Below are 13,493 nucleotides of genomic sequence, written 5' to 3'. Positions count from 1 at the left end.
AAAAAATTTTTTGGTGAAACTTAATCTTTATTTACAAGACACTGTAAGATAGGAAATTCCACATAGAAATAAGAAATTCATTGAAAGGAGAAGTTTCATACAGTATGTACAGTTTGGAATTGTTCAAGTATAGTTTCATCGTAAAAAGTGCTACAATTACAAACCGCATTTAAAAAGTTCTTAGTAGAGAAACAGTAAGACAAACTTATACCAAACAGCACACAACAAACAACGTTTTATGCCTCAGCTGTACAATCTAAAAGTTAAAGGTCCTGGGAGTGCCATCCTGAACTTGGAACATATAAGCCATCAGAGGTAATTTCTGGCACAACATTTTGATCTTCCTCTTCCTTTACAGAGAAATACCTCTCAATCAAGTTTAATGAAGCTTTGTATACAGATTCATTTTTAGGGTTTTGTAGATCTTCAATTTTGTCCAAATCTCCACATTCTTCAATCATTATACTAAGTTTCTCAGTTTTGCCTAGTTTCTCAGCAGCCTGGAAACATTTGAAATGGCATCCAGAATAACCAGAATAATTTTGGTATCATTCACAGTTAAGAGGTTCACCAATGTTTCTATTATGCTACAGTGAACAAGGTATACAATCTGTTCAACTGTTCCACTGCTTGTATAGTTGGTCACAGCCAACAGCTTCCTTTTGTGTCTTAAAGTCTGCCTTAGACAGAACAACAACGAGGAATGGGTAGTCTATGAATCATGTGAGCCCATGATTCACAACTTGCTGTATCTGGTCCTGGCGGCCAGCTGTGATATTTGACATTGTCCATGTAGCTTGCTTCTACATATTAGTCTTAGAGTTCATAAACAGGCTGGGAAACATAGCAAGTGTTCCTGCATCTATTACAACCTGAGTCTGTTCATCTGTCCAAGTGACAATATTTCCTTTGGCTTTTAGTGCAGGAGTCACAACTGGCAATTTAGTAGCTCTGAGGAGCTTTACAAGCTGGGGCACAACTACTCTTTTCAATCCACTCATTTGGACCATCAGTAAGGTAGGAGATGGTCCAGCAGTTATCTGCTAATACTTCTGGGTCATCATGATGCAAGAGACAAACCAAAGTAGGAAGAATCTGCTCAACAGCATCTAATGGGGGTGCAGGATTCTTGTTGCAGCAAAGGTTTGACGGTGTCCAGGTAAGATTATGTAAGTAACCACACGCTAAAGATGACATATCAGGAACTGCAAGAAGAGCCAACAGTGGAACAACTGCACCATACTTGATAACCATGTTTCAGAAAACTGAACCATCACCTGCGATGTTTCCCAGAGCCCATATGGCTTGTTCAGTGATGTGAGCATGAAGAGATGCCAACAGAGAAATGAATGCTGGGATAGCACCTCCATCTACTACAGCCTTGGTCTATTCTGATATCCCAGAAGCAATGTTAGTGAAGGCCCAGGCAGATTCAAACTGAATGGGACTACAATCAGTTCTGCCCAAGAAGGATACAAATTTTGGAATTAAACCAGCCTAGATTATGTTGTCTATGCCTGGCTGTTTTCCCATAGAAAGCAATTTCCTTGAAGCCTGAGTAGCTTGGAGATGGCTTTCCAAATTGTTGCTATTTATGCCTTTGACAATGTCCTCAACAGACCAATTTATAGTGCCCTGGTTGCTGTAGGTTTTCCTGCAGCAGAGAAGTAACATTATCAGAAAAGGAGCTTACATTTCTCCTTTTCAGCATCTGTTCATCCTTAGCTTTTCTCAGCTCCACATTAACTTCTATTTGGTGATGCCTCATTTCTGTTCTGTCTTTCCCCTTGTTCTTAAACTTTTAAGGCAGGCAGCTGGTGAGTTAGCATTCTCACTGACAGATGTGGTTATGAGACAAAGGGCGATAGCTGCACAGCTGGCTTAGTTTTTTTGCAGGAGATGGTGCGAGGTGGACAGGCTGCAGTTTGGTTGCTCTGAAAATGCCCAATACTGAGCAGCACGAAGACTGTGTCTAAATTTCTGATAGAGTAAGTACATATCAATGTTATCCTTACACAAAAGTCCTGTTTTCTTAAAAAATATATTTTATTGATTATGCTATTACAGTTGTCCCATTTCCCCCCTTCATTCCCCTCCACCCTGCACACCCTTTCCCACCCACATTCCCCCTCTTTAGTTCATGTCCATGTGTCATAAATTCTACATTTCCCACACTACTCTTGCCCTCCCCCTGTCTATTTTCTCCCCACTGTCTATGCTACTTATTCTCTGTACCTTTTCCCCCTCTCTCCTCCTCCCACTCCCCTGTTACTAACCCTCCATGTGATCTCCATTTCTGTGGTTCTGTTCCTGTTCCAGTTATTTGCTTAGTTTGCTTTTGTTTTAGGTGTGGTTGTTAATAACTGTGAGTTTGCTGTCTTTTTACTGTTCATATTTTTTGTCTTCCTTTTCTTAGATAAGTTCCTTTAACATTTCATATAATAAGGGCTTGGTGATGATGAACTCCTTGAACTTGACGTTACCTGAGAAGCACTTTATCTGCCCTTCCATTCTAAATGAAAGCTTTGATGGATAGAGCAATCTTGGATGTAGGTCCTTGTCTTTCATGACTTGGAATACTTCTTCCCAGCCTCTTCTTGCCTGCAAGGTCTCTTTTGAGAAATCAGCTGACAGTCTGATGGGAACTCCTTTGTAGGTGACTATCCCCTTATCTCTTGCTGCTTCTAGAATCCTCTCCTTCATTTTAATCTTGGTTAATGTAATTATGATGTTCCTCTTTGGTATACACCTCTTGGTGTGTTCCTCCTTGGGTCCACCTTCTTTGGGACTCTCTGAGCTTCCTGGACTTCCTAGAAGTCTATTTCCTATGCCAGATTGGTGAAGTTTTCCTCTATTATTGGTTCAAATAAGTTTTAAACTTGTTGCTCTTCCTCTTCCCCTTCTGGTACCCCAATAATTTGGATGTTGAAATGTTTAAAGATGTCCTGGAGGTTCCTAAGCCTCTCTTCATTTCTTTTGAAATTCTTCTTTCTTCCTTCTTTTCTGTTTGGTTGTTTCTTTCTTCCTTCTGGTCCACTCCATTGATTTGAGTCCCAGTTTTCTTCCCATTGCTATTGGTTCCCTGTGCATTTTCCTTCATTTCACTTAGCGTAGCCTTCATTTTTTCATCTAATTTGTGACCCAAATCAACCAATTCTGTGAGCATCCTATCCTGATTACCAGTGCTTTGAACTGTGCATCTGATAGGTTGACTATCTCTTGGTCACTTAGATGTATTGGCTCTGGGGCTTTGATATGTTCTTTTGTTTGAGCCATTTTTTTTTTTTGGTCTAGTCGCGCCTGTTATATAGTGAGGGGCAGAGCCTTAGGTGTTCACCAGGGTGGGGCAACCCAGATGCTGAGTTGTGGTGGTGTATGTGGGGGTGGAGTCAGAGAGAGAACAATGGCACTTGGTTCATTCTCTCTTGGATTTCAGTTCCTTCTGCTGCTTCCCACAATTAAATTGGGCCCTTCTGGTGCTGGTTCCCAGGTGGGTGGGCTTGTGTATGTTCTAGGACCCTGCGGGTCTCTCCAACAAACTCTCCTGTGAAACCGGGAGTCTCTCTGGGCACCTCAATCTTCACAGGTGTTTTCAATCGGTGTTTTGAGACGTTGGTTTGCGTGGTCTGTCTTGCTGCTCATTTTTGTCTGGTTTATCTGTGCACAGATGTGGGACCGTGGTCAGCTAGATGCCTTGTGCACCTCACTGGGTCTGCTCATTGCCACCCCAAGCCTGGGGTCTGCCAACCGCTGCCTGCACGCCCTGGTCACCAGCCACTGCTTTTTCCTGCCACTACCCCTCTTACTGGTCTGGATGACCTCTTATTGGACTTCCATACAGTTCAATTTTCTGTCAGTTCTGGTTGTTTTTTTGTTTCTAAATTTTTGTTGTTCTTAATTTTGGTTGTGCGAGGAGGCACAGTGTGTCTACCTATGCCTCCATCTTGGCCGGAAGTCCCTGTTTGTTTTTTTTAAAGATTTTATTTATTTTTAGAGAGAGGGCAAGGGAAGGAGGAGATGGAGAGAAACATCAGTGTGTGGTTGCCCCTCATGTGCGCCCTACTGGGACCTGGCTGGCAACCCAGGTGTGTGCCCTGACTGGGAATTGAACTCACAATCCTTTGGTTCACAGTCCGGGGCTCAGTTGATTGAGCCACATCAGCCAGGGCAGAGTCCTGGGTTCTTATTTCTGAGAACAGATCTTGGAGCTGCTGATGTGGCCTTGAGAGTATTTTAGGCCCTGAACAAATGGACCTTCTGAGTCTCAGGTGACCTTTAATGTCTCTTGACTCTAGACAGTGGCAGGTGGCTCCCTGCCATGCAGGTTTCCAGGCACCTGCCTTAAGAGTGGGCATTGGTGAGGGTGGAGGGAGGGGCACCACCAGAGATCAGTGGTCCACAGGGTGGGGCTCCAGGTGGTAAAGACAGGGGATACCTCCTTCTCTGCTTCACCCAGGGTTTGGCTGCTTTTCTGTTCAGGTGTAAGAGACAGAGCACAGGGCCAGATTAAAATACTGCTTATATAATCTTACTAACCCATGTCATCCCAATTAACTCAATAAAAAAATTCTGCTGGTGGTGGGCGTCAGCCAGGGTATAGTGTTCCAGAGACCCTCACCTCCAGAGAGAGAACCAGACCCAGCAGAGAGGGATCACAGGTGCCCACAATCCCTGGAGCCTTGGACCCACCTTCCTAATGAAATGGAGCTGGCACAGCAGCCCCAGCAGGGAGCAGTACTGCCAGGCTGAGCAGCAGTGGTGCCAGGAGCCCAGTTCCTCTGCCTCTGAACACACCAAGTCCCCCAGCAAAGGGAAGTTGGCCCCAGACTTCAAGAAGTCAGGTTTAGGCCCTGGCTGGTGTAGCTCAGTGGATTGAGCTCGGGCCTGTGAACCAGATAATCGAGGTTCGATTCCCAGTCAGGGCACATGCCTGGGTTGCAGGTCGGTTCCCTGCAGGCCAGCAGGGAATGCACAAAGGGCAACCATACATTGATGTTTCTCTCCCTTTCTCCTTCCCTTCCCCTCTAAAGATAAATAAATAAATTAAACAAAAAAAGAAGTCAGGTTTAGGGACTGACTGCTCTTGCAACCAAATGACTTTTTTTCTCCCTAAATTCAAAATAATAACTGTTTATAATACTCCCACTTCTGTTAGTCACCCATTTCTCCCCCACATCTCCAAACAACTATATTAATATTCATCCAGACAGACATTGTCTTTCCCCAGTATCCCGTCCTCCACCAGCCTCTAGGAATGCCCAAGCTTCAAGACACCCTCAGTTCTCCAGGGCTGTTTGCACTACTCTCTCCTCTGAGCTTTTCCTCTTCTCTTCACCTGCGGGCAGGGGTGCAGAGCTGATTGCCGCTACCACCACGACCAGCAGAGGGCAGCAGCCGAAGGGGGATTCCTTGCCCCTAGGGAAGCACCTAGGAGAGCCTAGTAGTCTGTCACGGGCGGGGGAGGGAGGGAGGCAAGCACCTCAGCCTGGTTTGCTCAGAGGTCTGGGGGAGGAGAAAGTTCGGTGGCGCGCTGAGACCCGACCTCCAGAAGCGGCTAGTGGGGAAAGGGGAAGTGAGTGTGGGCAGGAAAGTTGTGACAGCAGTGCCAGCCCACTTCCATTTTTTTCTTTCATTTTTCTTTTGGTTTGAGAATCCCAGTGCATTTATAAAAGCAGAAGAAATGAGAAGCAGGATTGCAAAAGTGTGGTGTATTTTAAATGTTTACCTTGAATAAACCTCCATTTACAGAAAACTCAAGGTCCAGTGCAATAAACTTAGTTCTATGTCAAAAGAAAAAAAAAAAAGTAATGGGAACATCTGACCCAGCGCAAGGTTTGAATGCTTTTAAAAATTGATTTATTTAATCCCATTGATCTCACTTGGAATCTAGGTGAACTGGGGTATATTGCACCATTAGGAGACTGAGCGACTGCTATTAAAGAACAATTCTGACACTTGTTAACTTGGAAAGGAGCCCTGACCAGTGCGGCTGGGCTGGGTTGGGTTGGGTTAGCTGGTTGGTTGCCCTTGGATTCCGGGTCCGGGCACTTGCCTGGGTTGCCCTGGGCCCTGCCCCGCCGATGCCTCTGCGAGAGGAAACTGGTGAATGTTTCCTTCTGGAATCGATCCTTATCTCCCTCTCTCTCTCCCTCCCTTCCCTCCCTCTAAAAATACATAAACAAACAACTTTGAAAACGAGAGGTGAAAAGAAATGCTTTCCACAGGACACCGTAACACAGGTATTGCGATGAGGGGGCCAGCCAGACACTCGCGCAGCAGCAAGAGCCTTGGCAGGAGCTCTGGGACTTGCCGGGACCCGCAGTCCAAGTGGGAGGGAAGGTGGGCTGGGGGGGGGGGGCCCAGCGTGGGCAGCAGCGAAGGCCGCCTCCGGCTCCCGTGCTTCCGCCTGCAGGGGTCGACTGTGTGCACCTTGGGGTTGCAGGGGTGAGGAATGTTAGCTCCCTTTCCCCTCAGGGGAGGTACTGTACGGCTTGGTTGAGAAAGAACATGGAGGGCGTGGTGTTCCCGGACTCACTTGCCCAGGGTGGTGCGGCCTCCTGCTGTGCTGGGTGGGAGGAAGAAGGCGCAGGTCCTGGCTCAGGGGCTGCAAGTTCTCACCATTCCTGTGGAAAGTTAGTAGAGGACCTTCAGTAACTGGCTTCATTTGCTGCCTGCCTTTAGGGCACAGGTGGCAAACCCAAGGTCCTTGGGCAAATCTAGCCCTCCACCTTGTTTTAGCCCACCCAGCACCTTGTTTCTACCCAGCAGCAGCACTTAACTGTTAAGTAGTTATACTTATACAGCCCTAAAATTACATTCAGCCCTTTGAAGGCAACGGAGAGGCTGATGTGGCCCCTGGTGAAAATGAGTTTGACACCCCTGCTCTAGGGAAATTTTCAGAAACTTTAAGTGGTTGTTATTTTGACGGTTTGTACTGGTTGTGGTCATCTGGCTTCAGTACGGGTTCCTGGGCTCCTCACACTGCTAGTGCCGAGGTGGATCCTTCTTCCACAGGAGCTTTCTGGAAGGAGTGCTGCCACCGTGGTGACTCTGCGGACGCGTGACTGCTCTGGCAGGTGCCCGGCCAACCTGCCTGTCTGTGAGGGGCTGGGAGCGCTGTGCAGCCAGGCGCCTTGGACATGGGAAATGCAACCAACTGGAATATAAGTTGGTTGTGAAAATTATGTGCAGACACTTTAAAATTTTACATTTTATTATCTACACTATTACAGTTATCCCCACTTTCCCTCCTCTTTGTCCCCCTCTACCCTGCCCCCTCCAGGAGACCCCCACACTCTTGTTCCAGTCCATGGTCACACATGTACGATCTTTGACTACTCCTTCCACCCAGTCCCTCCTCTCCCTCCCTGGGAGGGAGCTGTCAGACAGACAGCTGTCAGTCTGTTCCAGGTGTCCACGCCTGTTTCTACCTTGTTCATCAGTTTACTTTGTCCTTTAGATTCTATGTATAGGCAAGGTAATTTTAAAAGTTAATTTCAAAATGTGAAAACAAATGCAGTGCCCCTCAACATCATTTTAGAATATCTTCTTTCTTTATGTGCTTGGATTAAGTTAGTTTATACTCTAGCAAGATTTTTTCCTTGTAAAGCAGTCATGGGCTTAGTATGCATGTATGTATGTACTTATTTTAAGAGAGAGGAAAAGGGAGGGAGAAAGAGAGGGAGAGAAATGTTGATGTCAGAGAGAAACATTGACTGGTCTCCTCCCACATGCGCCCTGACTGGGGACCGAACCTGCAACCCAGAAATGTGCTGTGACCAGGAACAGAACCTGCCACCCTTGGTTTGGGGGATGATATCCAACCCCCTGAGGCATATCGGTCAGGGCATCTTAGTGTTTTTAAGATTCTTTTTTTAAAATTAAAATTAAAATATTATTTTTTTAATTGTTGTTCAAGTACAGCTGTCTCCATTTTCCTGCCACTATCTTCCCCCCCCCCCCCCCCCCAGTCCTACCCTCTTTGGCTTTGTCCATGGGTTCTTTCTACTTGTTCCTTGATGACCCTTCCCCTTCTTTTCCCCATTATCACCCTCCCTCCTCCCCTCTGGTGACTACTGTTAATTTGTTCTTCATTTCAATGTCTGTGGTTGTATCTGTTCATTTTTTCTGGACTATCTGCTGGAACGAATGTGGACGTGTACACAGTTCCTAAGCCACACTGTGTTTTAAGGTTTCAGGGAAAAGCGTGGGCGGCTTGAGGGATCTTCTTTCTAAACGTCGTCTCTGTCGTCGTCTCTGTTTACTTTTGCCCATAGGGTTGTTTCCTCACCTTTGAAAGATGGGCCCAAGGGCTGTGCCCCTGAGTCAGTTATTTCCAAACCACTTTGTGCCTTCTTAGTAGGTAGATTCTGTCATTCCTGTATTTTAGGAAAGTTTTCTTTTCTTTCTTTTTTTTTTTTGTTACAGCATTTGCTCTTGTCTTTGGGGACAAAGATTGCATGAGTTGGCTCTTTGCCTTATGCAGCCTTTCTTTCCCTTTAAAGTCCTCTTAAACATTTGTCCCTGCCTCTCGATTTTGCTCTGTGTTTTGAGCACCCTCTCCACCACATGGAATGATCTAGCAGATCGGGGGTTTCTTTTACTTTTTTAACAAAGATTTTATTTATTTTATATTTTTAGAGAGAGGGGAAGGGAGAGAGAGAAACATTGATGTGAGAGAGAAACATTGATTGGCTGCTTCTGTATGCATCCTGACTGGGGACTGAACCCTACGACCCTGGCCTGTACCCTGCCGGGGAATCGAACTGGCAACCATTTATTTTATGGGATGATGCCCAACCAACTGAGCCACACTAGTCAGGACTTTTGTTTGTTTGTTTTGCTGCCCTACCTTAATTTCTGTAAGGTTCTCCATTTTCAGTTGATTGTAGCTTATCAGCCCCTCATTTCAGCTCCTTTTCTTCCCGTGACCCTTACTGTCCAGCCCTCGATGTCTCTTCTTCAGTTTCTTCTTTGACAGATACCACATTCTGTAAATTATTTGATTTCATGGGAAGCCAGTGGTTCTTAATTGTATTTTCTATGGCTGCCGTAACAAATTGCCACAAATGTATTGGCTTAAAAAAACAAAAATTATCTTGTAGTTCTGCAGTTCTGAAGTCCCAGAGAGCCTCACTGGGCTGACCTCAGGGTGTTGCAGGCTCTTCCTTCCTGAGTCTCCAGCAGCACCCAGCTGCTCTCCTTCCCTGGAGGCCCTTCCCTAAGTCCCTGTCAGTGGAACCCCCTGAATCCTTTCACCCCCTCCTCCACTGCTGAGGTCCTTGTGTGCCACCTGGATAAACCAGGACACTCTCTGTGATTTAAGACCCACTGAGTAAATCTACCCCACCTGCTGCCTCAATGCCTCTTTGTCATGTAATGTGGCATGTTCATGGTCTGAAGACTGGCTGCCATGCCAATTTCCACCTGCTTTGCGGCAGTGCTCTTCATTATCTGTGTTGGCCAGATGCCTTTCCTCCTGCCCTATCTTTGCATAGTTTTCACGATTGTTCCTTTAAAAATATCCATGACTCTTCTTTGAAATAATGGAGCTTTCCCTGGACTAACTCATTTTGGAAGAGTAGCTGGGGAAGCCTAGTACATCCCTAGGGTTCTGTGGACCCTCAGGGGGCCTGTTCAGGGGTCGGGGGAGGGTCTGTGAACTTGGGTGGGAAAAATTTAATCTTGATTTTTTCTCTAATGAATGCAGACAACACAGCCCAGTAGTGACTGTTGATTCTATTCATTTGTCACTGGTAGAAATTAGAGATATTTTCTTTTTTTAAGGTTTTATTTCTCTATTTCTAGAGAGAGGGGAAGGGAGGGAGAATGAGTGGGAGAGAAACATCAGTGTGTGGTTGCCTCTCGTGTGCTCCCAACTGGGGACCTCACCTCCAACCCAGGCATGTGCCCTGACTGGGAATTGAACTAGCAATTCTCTGGCTTGCAGGCCAGTGCTCAATCCATTGATCCACACCAGCCAGGACTAGAGATATTTTCTTTCTTTCTTTTTTTTTTTTTGTGTGTGAATGGTGCAGTTTTATTTTATTTTTTTTCTTTTTTTTTAAATTGATTATGCTGTTACAGTTGTTCTATTCCCCCCTTCATTCCCCTCCCCCCTGCCCCCCATCCCCACCATTACCCCCCTTTAGTTTATGTCCATGTGTCTCAAGTCCTTTAGGTTCTATATTTCCCATGCTATTCTTGCCCCCCCCCCCCCCCCATCTATTTTCTATCTACTATCTATGCTACTTATTTTCTGTACCTTCTCCCCCCATCTCCTCCTCCCACTCCCCTGTTGCTAACCCTCCTTGAGATCTTCATTTCTATGTTTCCACTCCTGATCTAGCTGTCCTTTTAGTTTGCTTTTGTTTTAGGTGTAGTTAATAACTGTGAGTTTGTTGTCCTTTCACTGTTCATGTTTCTTTAACTTCTTTTTCTTAGATAAGTCCCTTTAACATTTCATATAATAAGGGCTTGGTGATGATGAACTCCTTGAATTTGATCTTATCTGAGAAGCACTTTATCTGTCCTTCCATTCTAAATGAAAGTTTTGCTGGATAGAGCAATCTTGGTTGTAGGTCTTTGGATTTCATGACTTGGAATATTTCTTTCCAGCCCCTTCTTGCCTGTAAGGTCTCTTTTGAGAAATCAGCTGACAGTCTGATGGGGACTCCTTTGTAGGTGATTGTCCCCTTAGCTCTTGCTGCTTCTAGGATTCTCTCCATTTTAATTTTGGCTAATGTAATTATGATGTGCCTTGGTGTGTTTCTTCTTGAGTCCAACTTTTTTGGTACTCTCTGAGCTTCTTGGATTTCTTGGAAGTCTATTTCCTTTGCCAGATTGGGGAAATTTTCTTTTATTATTTGTTCAAATAAGTTTTCCACTGGTGGCTGTGCCTTTTCCCCTTCTGGTACCCCTATAATTCGGATATTGGAGCGTTTAAAGATGTCCTGGAGGTTCCTAAGACTCTCCTCATTTCTTTGAATTCTTGCTCCTTGACTCTTTTCTGTTTGGCCATTATTTGCTTTCTTCTGGTCCACTCCATTGATTTGAGTCCCAGTTTCCTTTTCATCGCTATTGGTTTCCTGTGGAATTCCATTCATTTCCATTAGTTTAGCCTTCATATGTTTCTCTAATTTGTGGCTATAATCAACCAGTTCTGTGAGGATCCTGATGACCAGTGTTTTAAACTGTGCATCTGAGAGTTTTGCTATTTCTTCGTCGCTTAGATTTATCTCTGGGGCTTTGAGGTCTTCTTGCGACATTTTTGGTCTGTTCTGGCCCTTTAAGTGAGAGAAGCGGCGCCTTGGACTCCCAGGTCGCTGGGTTGTGACTCTGTATGTGGAGGCGTGGTCAGAGCGGGGAAATGGCAGCGCCCTCTACCGCCGCTCGCCGCGGGGACGCTGGGCCCCGGTTCAACCGCCCACTCCCTCGCCTGTCCGCTCGTGAGCAAATAGGCGACCGCAGTCAACACGCAGCACCGCCTCCCCACTGTCTCCTCTGCAGTCGCTCACCTGGTGGGTTGCTCGGTCGCTCACTAGGTCCAGTCCTGTGTTTGGAACCCGTGTGTCTGGATTTGCGCGTCTGGATTCCGCGCCTGGGTCCGTCCGACCAGTCCTCCTGTGCAACCCCTCACCAGATGCTGGTTTCGCCCCTTACCGGTCGGGCTGAAGAATTTGTTGTTTACGGACTTCCAAAAAGTTCAATTTTCCGTGTTCTGGTTGTGTTTTCTGATGCTAATATTTAGTTGTCCCTAAACTTGGTTGTGTGAGAAGGCACGGCACATCCACCTATACCTCCATCTTGGCGGAAGTCCTAGAGATATTTTCAAAACACTTCACAGCTGGTATTTTGAAATATCAGTTACCCTCATCACCATTCCCAAATTATACCAGTTATTGGGCCAACTGCTAGATCTTATTAATTGATGCATAAATATCACAAACTTAAAAATACTTTGGTAGCTGCATTTCACTATCAGGCTGCCTCTGTAGCTTATGAATTTTATTTAGTGCATTTGAGAACACTGTTTGGAGAAGGGTCTATCTATGTCATCAGGCCACAGGACAGAGGCCAGCCTTCCTATCTTGTCCGGCCTTCTCTTCTCCTCTTTGCTGGGTATAGTCTTCTTCCAAGTAACAGAAAACTTCCTTGACTCATGTGATAACCATGCCAGGTACAAATTGGTGCTTCCCTTGGCCTTGTCCTGGCTGCCAGGCGTTGATGTGGGTCAGGCTGCCATCACTCAGCTTCTCCCCACACTGGTAGCAGACAGTCACCACACTTGAGAATTGCATGGCCTGTGCCATCCCATCGCTGTCACAAGATGGAAATGGAGAGAAAACACTGGAGAAATTTCCAGACAGACTTTACTGAGCTCGTGCTTGAGCATAAGGAGTCAGCCCAGAGGTAGGGAGGCTTCTAGTAGTGGATAAATGGGGCCTCTGGAACCCAGAATTTGGGTCTGTTGGAAAGCCAGAGGGTGTTTCTATTGAATCTTCCATGAGAAGGAAGTGGCAGTCAGGTTCACAGAAGAAATGGGAGGATTGGTTCTGCTCCGAAGCCATTCACCGACGCCCCAAGTCTGCCAGACCTCTTTGCCTGGCCCATGCACCTGACTCCTCAGCAGGCTTAAGCTCTGCAGAGCAGTACCAGGAGTCCAGAGGCTGGTGTCACCAGAAGGTGAGCACTCCACCAGGAAAGATGGCTACTACAGTATCTGACAATGACTCAGTGCCAGGAACCTGGTGGTTGTTCCCCCCACATGTCTCTCCAGAACTACAAACTTCAGACTCTCCTTGGGCAACTTCAGTCTGCACTCCCCTCTTCCGCCAGAGCCCAGGGTAAGAGGCTGTGAGCAAAATGTTGTGCATTGGCCCTTCAAGAGGGTGCTTGTGTCTCCAGCAGACTTTGCCTCTCTATAGTGAACAGAAACACTGCTGCTTTTTTTAGCCAGATGCTTTGTGGTCTCTTCTCCCCAGCTTTGGTGCTCTGGGCTGGGAAGCCTGGCCTGAGGTTCAGGCCTCCTGCCTCTCAGGGACAAACTCTGGCAGCTGAGATGTCCCTCTGGCCCCTTTGCCATCACCCGTGGGAGCAGGGCCAGCTCCTTTCATGTCTCTACCCTTTTTATCTGGATGTGCCTTCTTGTGCAAATCCTTGGTTGTAAGACAGCTCTTCAGCTAGTCTTTAGTTGGTTTTACGATGATTGCTCCCCAATTTAGTTGTATTTCCAGTTTGGTCCTGAGAGGAGCTGAGTACAAGATCCACCTATTCCACCACCATCTGAAAAGTTGTGTGCTTTTGAAAAAAATATTTAATTTGTTTATTTATTTTTAGAGAGAGGGGAAGGGAGGGAGAAAGAGAGGGAGAGAAACATCAGTCGGTTTCCTCTTGCTCGCCACCACTCAGGGACCTGGCCCACAGACCAGGCATGTGTCCTGACTGAGAACACAGCCTGTGACAGTTTCATTTGTGGTAGATGCCCAGCCCAC

At 46.2% G+C, this 13,493-nt stretch overlaps 1 protein-coding gene and 1 pseudogene across 1 annotated transcript in view; one reads left to right on the top strand and one right to left on the bottom strand.

Moving 5' to 3' along the window:
• Positions 1-256: 256 nt before the first annotated feature.
• Positions 257-7,321, bottom strand: LOC119051575 (importin subunit alpha-1-like; annotated as a pseudogene).
• NLRP3 (NLR family pyrin domain containing 3) overlaps positions 6,182-13,493 on the top strand; it is a 61,752-nt gene continuing 54,440 nt past the window's right edge. The window contains exon 1 of the mRNA XM_053667072.1: positions 6,182-6,239. The gene's annotated coding sequence lies outside the window, so the exon portion shown is untranslated. The remainder of the gene's footprint in view (positions 6,240-13,493) is intronic.

This window comes from Artibeus jamaicensis, unplaced genomic scaffold (assembly GCF_021234435.1).
Source record: "Artibeus jamaicensis isolate MK-2021 breed Jamaican fruit bat unplaced genomic scaffold, CSHL_Jam_final contig_1285, whole genome shotgun sequence".
NCBI classification, from domain to species: domain Eukaryota; kingdom Metazoa; phylum Chordata; class Mammalia; order Chiroptera; family Phyllostomidae; genus Artibeus; species Artibeus jamaicensis.
The sequence above is the reverse complement of the archived record's forward strand: the minus strand, read 5'-3'. Positions and strand labels throughout refer to the sequence as shown.